We start from the raw sequence: 7954 nt of genomic DNA on the forward strand, positions 1-7954 counted from the left end.
CCAACACTGCACGTCAATATACTGTGTGACTTTGTTTCAAGAGTTCCATACTGCACCCGTTTCTCTCTGTACTGCCAGTGAGATATTTCTTGAGGGGGGCCCGGTGGCTGCCTCTGTGCCTCAAGCCCCTTATGCTGTTTGCATGTCAGAGAAGAAGGGGGAAAAGCAAAGAAAATAACTCCCTTGAGTCCATGTGAACTAGGAACACTTGGCAAAATAGAGGCAAAAAAGGAAAAGAAAATTGAACAGTTCTAAAAATGTACTCTGTGAATTATTGCATATCTGTAAAACAAGAAGTTCCAAACCTGCGGTTTACACTGGGAATATGTTCATCATCATGCAGTGGCACTGACTGCTTAATAAAAACTTATGAGCTCAAAATCTGCTATTATACAGCATCATTAAGGCAATCCTGCAGCACGATCGTGCCTTCATTACCACTCTCCCTGTTGAAACAGATGGCCACTGTCTGTCTGTCTTATTTATTTAAATGGTTATTTGTTGATTTAACTTAACAGGTTGTTTCTCAGATGTGTAATTAAAAGGTCTGTCTTTTTTGTTATCTTGATAGGCTGTTATTTTGTCCGTAATGGATGAAGAATTGGGCTAACAGTATCACTTATTATCATAATTGTCTGGATATGGCTGCTTAAGTCTGGTTATGAGAGTCCCCACCCTCAACATAGCCCCAAGATATGACTGTCGAGATCTGGTGAAGTCTACTGAAACATCCATTTCTCCCCATATCTGTGTGAGGTTGCCTTTACAGATGTATTCTGTTGTGGTACCATGATGATGGAACCTAAATTTAATTTAATTCATTTTCTGTTACAATTTGTATTGACGGTAGCCATTGACTGCCATAGTATGGAAGTCGATGGCTACCGTCAACTTTTTGGTTAACCACATTCTTCAAAATATCTTCTTCTGTGTTTAGCAGAAGAAAAACATTCATACAGGTTTGGAACAGCTTGAGGGTGAGTAAATTATTTTTACTTTTGGGTGAAATATCCTTTTTAATGTTACATGTTCAAAACATTTTAAGGGATAAGATGCTCATGACAGGACTATGTTTGTGTTTGCTGTTAGTGGTGCGGAAGGTAAATCTGAACACAGACCATATTTTAGCCAACACTCAGAAATCTGCAGAGGGAACATGGATAAATAATGACACCCTCTGAACCGTATGATTCTGTCAAAACTCCAGCACTGTTTATCATGTCCAACCGACATCCCACCACCCTTTTCTGGCTTTTCATCAAGTCATGTTGCAAATGAAACATCCTTTTTCACCGATCCCGCTTAAAGCGGAGTTTCCCACAACTTGCTCTCGGTCTTCATTCGGAGGTACAAAATGTGGTTTTATTTTATTGAGCCTCTTAAAGCCGTTGTGAGCCTGCTTTGATCTCCTCCCTTAATATGAGTGTTTTATTGCATCTGTCAGCATCATCAAAGTAGAGTACAATAAAGCCGTAGGCTTCATTCTTCCCCTCTCTCTTCGTTTATTTACCATTTGTTCTTTTTATCTTCTTTTTATTATTCCTCGTGGAAACTCTTTAAGTGCGTCAAAGGTTTGATCCCCTGATAACAAACCGAGTTTGACACAAACAAGGTCGGGCTTCCTCCCAACACGTTGCCATTAAAGACATCAGGTACTATGCAATAATTGTGGTGTGGGTTTAAATTGATCCGGTTTTCGCTTGATTCATTTACTGTGAATGTAATTGGATGCTGTTGTGAGACATTAGTTTAGAATTCATCAAACTCAATAGCGCTTAATGATGACTAGGGCATTGGACCACACTTTAGGGAGTCTAATTAAAGCGAAGATGAATTTATTGGGGTACCGGGGTAATTTCATATCTGTATCTCTGAGAAATAGAGGTGAAAAGAGTCAAGATTGGCAGGAAGAAGACGGGACGAGTGAGATACCATTAAACAGCTGTTAAATGGATTACATACCAAAGCCTTCAACAATTTCATACACACACATTTGCAGCCAAGCATGGAAGGGCAGAGACAGACACAAACACAATAATTAAGCAGCTCCTGGTTGAGTACTGGCTGGGTGACAGAAGGGCTTTTTAATTCCACCTCGACAACACGCTGAGTTCGTTCAGGTAGACATTCCCTGGAGACATGGGCTTAAAACACACTCTCACACATCCTACTTATGCAATTAAACGCAAATTGAATTGCAAAGTAATGGGTTATTCCATCTGTGTGGTGTAATATTGTTTGTCCTTGGTAAAGGTAGACAGCCAGTAACGGCTGTAGCCAAATAAAGACAGTCATTATAGGTATTGGCATAAGGGATGAACTGCGAAAAACAAACAAACATTCATTTAAGCCACGTTGGGCAGGATTTACAGTATATAAATCTGGCTGATGATATCAACTGGCTGTCAGAGGAGAGTACGTGGATAGATGGGACATAGATGGTGGTTTGTGCTTGAGACATTCCATCAGGCTAACAGTTAATAGATCAAATTCAGTCCAATGTCCCTTTTTCGTGCCTCATTCGGTTTCTGCCTGGCCTGTGAAATGCATCTAGTGATACTCATGGGACTAAAACATGACCTTAATGGAGCTGTTTTTCACGCATGTACACATTGGATGTCGATTTTTAAAAATCTGTCCCTTTAACCTTGCATTATACTGTATATCCTTTGTAGAACAGACTTTAAAGTCTTTTGATTTCTGTCCTTGAGGTTAATCAAAGTTTTGCATTCAAAAAGGCACACAATCTTTTCTACTTGCATTCAAAAAGACACCATTTTCTACTTGCTCGCTCTGAAATGGCAGTTTTTGTACTCTATGGCACCTTTAAGAGTATTACATAAAGGAACCACTTTGAATTTGACATGACTGACAATGCTTGCAGGCTGTGGTAAGTTTGCCGGCTCTGTGTGGCTCTGTCCATCAATAAATCCCTCTTTGCAGACTTGCATTACAAGACAGGTTCATAAAACAATCAGTGCCATACAAACTGTTAAGGTCAGACTGAAATCATCACTGACTTGTCAAAAACTTCACAGCTTTTTCAATATGTTGAAATCCTTTAGTAGGATACTCTCATCAGATATATACTGTACAGTCTGGTGCTTAGAAATTATAGCATATATATTATAGCAACTAACATTAATTTCTTTGTGAACCATTATGACTCTCTAATAAAATGTATGTAAAAAAATGATGTAATTGCAAAAAAATAAAATTGTATTATAGTTTAATTTTACATTACATGCAGTTAGTTGAACCTAACACTGCTTTTTTGACCCATTTATATGAATTAAGTATATATGTCATTACTTCTATTGTCTTTGAAATATGGTGTACTGTTGAATACTGACAAGCATTTATTGCAAACTAAAATATACATTAAAATATTCATCTATGGAAACAGGTGTCTCATGTATTTACATATATTTGTAATTACACGTTTGTAATGATTAAGTTGCAATTTAGTACATTTAAAATATATTAACTTTAAATGTAATATTGAATAACAGACTATACCGTTCAAATTATACCGAAGTACATTACCATGTGCTTTACCATGGCACATCAAACCCTTTTATTTCAAAGGATGAAGGAAAATTTTTTGATTTTTATCTATATGCTCCTTGTACATTCTGTTTGCTAGTCCACGCTGTGATTTATCGCCAAGTAATTTCATTGTAATATGATTTTTGTTGTGATGTTTAAAGCATTACACGTTCATTCACCATGCAGCACTATGGGGCTCTGTGTAAATAATCAACCTCAAGGTAATTATCTCATCCACGATGCTGTGGTCCATAAAGAAAGAAGCCAAAGGCTTAATTAACACTCACAAACACGTGCTAGCAGACATATTTGCACTTGTTATCAAAGCTGAAGGTAAAAAGAGCAGTAAAGTCTTTTGGCATACACCCCCAGCTATACTAAGAAGAATACTTTGCATTTAATACTTTGTTTTACAAAATCAACCTTCAAATGGTCTTTTTAACTTACCTCCTACACAATCTCCTCGTTTTCTCCTTCTTCTCTTTGATGAGGCTCTTGAGTAATCAGAGTTCCTGCTCTGTGTCTGCACACGTAAGACACTGTACTGAAGTGACTCGACAGTTTCCACTGCGCTTATGAAATCACTCCAGTTTTACTTCTCTTATCTGTCTCCATCTACATGCCTCTTACCTCCTGTGAGATAAGGGCCACATGAAGAACTATCTGAAAATATTTCTCTCTTTCATCTTTCCTCCTCATTCACCCTTCTTTCTCCAAAGACTATCTGAGCTTGAAGCAAAAGCATCACGTTCTGTCAGAAAGGCACAAGTATGCGTGTATCACAATGACTGTACAGTGAATATCTTAAACCATGTAGATTTGTTCAAAAAAACACCCTGGAGAATCTGTATGTATTTTTGATAAAGTGTTCTTGTTGGAGACATCATCTGCTTGTTTGTTTGAGCGGACTCCAGAGGCGATGGAATTTCCGTAGTCTTTGTAAAAGCTCGCTCACATTCATACACCCTATCCCGCCCCCCTGAGGTGCTCAGAAAATTATGATAACTGTCGCTGGTTACTTAATGCTCTTCAAATTATTGAGATGTCTTCCTCAGAGCATCTGTCTTTGCAATACATACAACAGACCTCTGAGGCTGGATGAAGCTTTACTGAGAACACAAAGCCTGCCAGAAATATTACATTGCCGGTCAATCTTTTTTCCCTGTTACAGTGGGATCTGAGCAGTCTTAAAGAGATGAAAATGAAAATGTAATCACTCTCATGCTATTCCTTGCATGCTGTTTTTTTTTTCGTAAAGAAACTGAACCATCAGGATTTTAAGTAGAAATAGATTTAAGACTAAAATTAATATAATTTAATTACACAGTTAATAAAATTATACACTACCATTGAAACGTTTGGAGTTGGAAAGACTTTTAATGTTTTAAAGGAAGTCTCTTATGTTCACCAAGGCTGCATTTATTTGATCAGAAATACAGTAAAAATTGTGAATTGTTGTTTGTAATTTAATAGTAATATATTTTAAAATGTAATTTAGTCCTGTGATGCAAAGCTGAATTGTTGTGAACAATTGCAGTAGTTCCAAAATGTTAAGGGATCATTCAAAATGCATGTTATTTCTTTAGTACTGACCTGAATAAGATATTTCACATAAAAGACGTTTGCATATAGTCCAAAAGAGAAAATAATAGTTGAATTTATAAAAATGACCCCGTTCAAAAGTTTACATACGCTTGATTCTTACCTGAATGATCCACAGCTGTGTTTTTTTTTTTTTTTAGTGATAGTTGTTTATGAGTCCCTTGTTTGTCCTGAACAGTTAAACTGCCTGCTGTTCTTCAGAAAAATCCTTCAGGTCCCACAAATTCTTTGGTTTACCAGCATATTTTGTGTATTTGAACCCTTTCCAAAAATGACTGTATGATTTTGAGATCAATCTTTTCACACCGAGGACAACTGAGGGACTTACATGCAACTATTACAAAAAGTTCAAACATTCACTGATGCTCCAGAAGGAAACACGATGCATTAAGAAACTGGAGGTGAAAACTTTTTGAATTTGAAGATCAGGGTAAATTGAACTTATTTTGTCTTCTGGAAAAGCATGTAAGTATCTTCTGTAGCTTCTAAAGGGAAAAAAGTGATATTTAGGCAAAATAAGAAAACTGTAAACAGAACTTAATGGTTCTTAATGCATCGTGCTTCCTTCTGGAGCATCAGTGAACGTTTGAACCTTTTGTAATAGTTGTGAATGAGTCCCTAAGTTGTCCTCAGTGTGAAAAGATGGATCTCAAAATCATACAGTCATTGTTGGAAAGGGTTCAAATACACAAAAATTGTTGGAAAACCAAAGATTTTTGTGGAACCTAAAGGATTTTTCTGAAGAACAGCAGGCAGTTTAACTGTTCAGGAAACACAAGGGACTCATGAACAACTATCAGCTGCAATATGAATACAATATGAAGTAAAATAAAAATAAGGGTAAATAATAATGACATAAATTGCACTTTTGGGTGAACTATCCCTTTAAAGCTGTGATAATTTTTTCAAAGAAATTGCATGCTGGAATGCTTTGTAAGAGTTTTAAAATAACTCTCACGGTCTGACAGGCCTGTGAGTGCGCTGACAGCCGAAATAAAGATGGAGTCACTTTAGCTCATTTCTGCTGCGAGAAGCAAATTTGATTCAGCTCGTGGTCACATTTCACTTCCTCTCTGACACCCATTCTGACATGCACCCCGCAAACTCTCATCTCAGTGGCACTGTGGACCATCGGGCAGCTGCAGTCACCCACTATCATATGAGGTCAGCTCTGCACCAAGTTCATTTTAAAGATTAAAGTATTATTAAAGTTTAAATGTAATGCAGAGCGAGACCCATCAGTGTCACACTGTGTGCTGTGAGTTCACGGACAGGAAAAGCTTTTGAAAGAGAGGCTTTTCCAACTTTGAACCGCAAGGGATATTAATGTAGGAGCTCTTCTATCTTCAAGAAGCCTGACAGAGTGACAAGAGAGCGGGTGGTTAGTGTGTGTGCGTTTGGGGAGTTACTGAATATATGTGTATCTGAGCCTGTAATTTCCCTTGAGAAACAAAAAAAACGAAGTGGGCGATCTGTCCTACTTTATCATTTCACATAGTCCAACTGCACACACTAGAGCTTGGACAAAGATTTATTTTTACTAGTGGACTAGTCAGCGAGTCCTTATCTTATGAAAATGACACTCTGTGTGCCGCATTAGTGGTCTTTGGTGTTTTTGTTACTGTATTCACAAATTTCTTATATGTTTTGTCTTGTAGTGTAAATGAACTTTGTGAATGCAAAGCAGTTTGTATTAACTTTTTAACAGAATAAGAACGAAAATAAATTGTTGGACTGATTGTCCTACCAGCACAAGAATGAAGTGATATTTTTAATGAATAATCTAAATCCAATTCATTCATTTATAGAAAATAAAAAGAATAAACCATTTTTTTGAATTCCACAAGGCATATTTGCTATATGGAAAATATTCAATACTAATCTGTCACAATAGTGGTTCTCAACCAGGAGATCGATTGAGAACTTCCAAGGGGCCTGCAAGATGACTTTAAAAATGATGTAAAATAAGACAAAATAAGCATTAGAACAAGCTAAAACTCAAAAATCAATATCCAAACTGGCTTATTACTCATTAATTTGTTCCATTAAGAAGATTAATTTTAAGAACGTCTTTGATAACCTGGATATAGTATGAGAGATATACAGTGTATATGTCAAGCTCAAATAGGATTTGCTATTTGTGACAAATAATTTTAAAAACCTTGTAATCACAAAAAGCCGTGTAAATCCATTGATGTAAAAAGTGTATACCCTGTTGAACATTGTTAATGAAACTCCTGGAAGTTAATTATTTTAATCATTTTATTGGAACTCTTTGTCTTTGTCATTACAGCAGAAATACTAAAATATATTAACTTTAAATGTAATATTGAATAACAGACTATACCGTTCAAATTATACCGAAGTACATTACCATGTGCTTTACTATGTCAACACATAAAAAGAAAGCACAACAAAACATTATTAATCATAATGATTTAAAATGCACTTTAAAGTAAAACTTTTAATTGTGTACTTATGAAACATTAAACAAGAAGAGTCATGAAAGTGGGTTACACTTTATTTTAAGGTGTCCTTATTACAGTGTAATTATACATTTAAGTACCGAGTAATATTCATTAACTACATGTACTTACTACATGGTCAGGGTAAGGATTCAGGTTTGTCTTAGGGTTACTTGCATGTAATCATGCATCATTTATTGTTATTATAATAGTAAGTACATGTAATGTGCAACATGGACACCTTAAAATAAAGTGTTACCTGAAAGTGTACTCTCATTAATTACACCTAAATTACCCTTTAGTTCATTACTATTAGCTAAAAGGACAGTTTAAAAAAA

At 36.1% G+C, this 7954-nt stretch overlaps 1 protein-coding gene across 2 annotated transcripts in view; it reads left to right on the forward strand.

The window, feature by feature from the left end:
• The window catches only part of gfra4a (GDNF family receptor alpha 4a), a 126290-nt gene that overhangs the window by 26056 nt on the left and 92280 nt on the right, over positions 1 to 7954 (forward strand). The gene's annotated exons all lie outside the window — the stretch shown is intronic.

The sequence above is a fragment of the Sinocyclocheilus anshuiensis genome, unplaced genomic scaffold (assembly GCF_001515605.1).
Source record: "Sinocyclocheilus anshuiensis isolate Anshui unplaced genomic scaffold, SAMN03320099.WGS_v1.1 scaffold1078, whole genome shotgun sequence".
NCBI lineage: Eukaryota > Metazoa > Chordata > Actinopteri > Cypriniformes > Cyprinidae > Sinocyclocheilus > Sinocyclocheilus anshuiensis.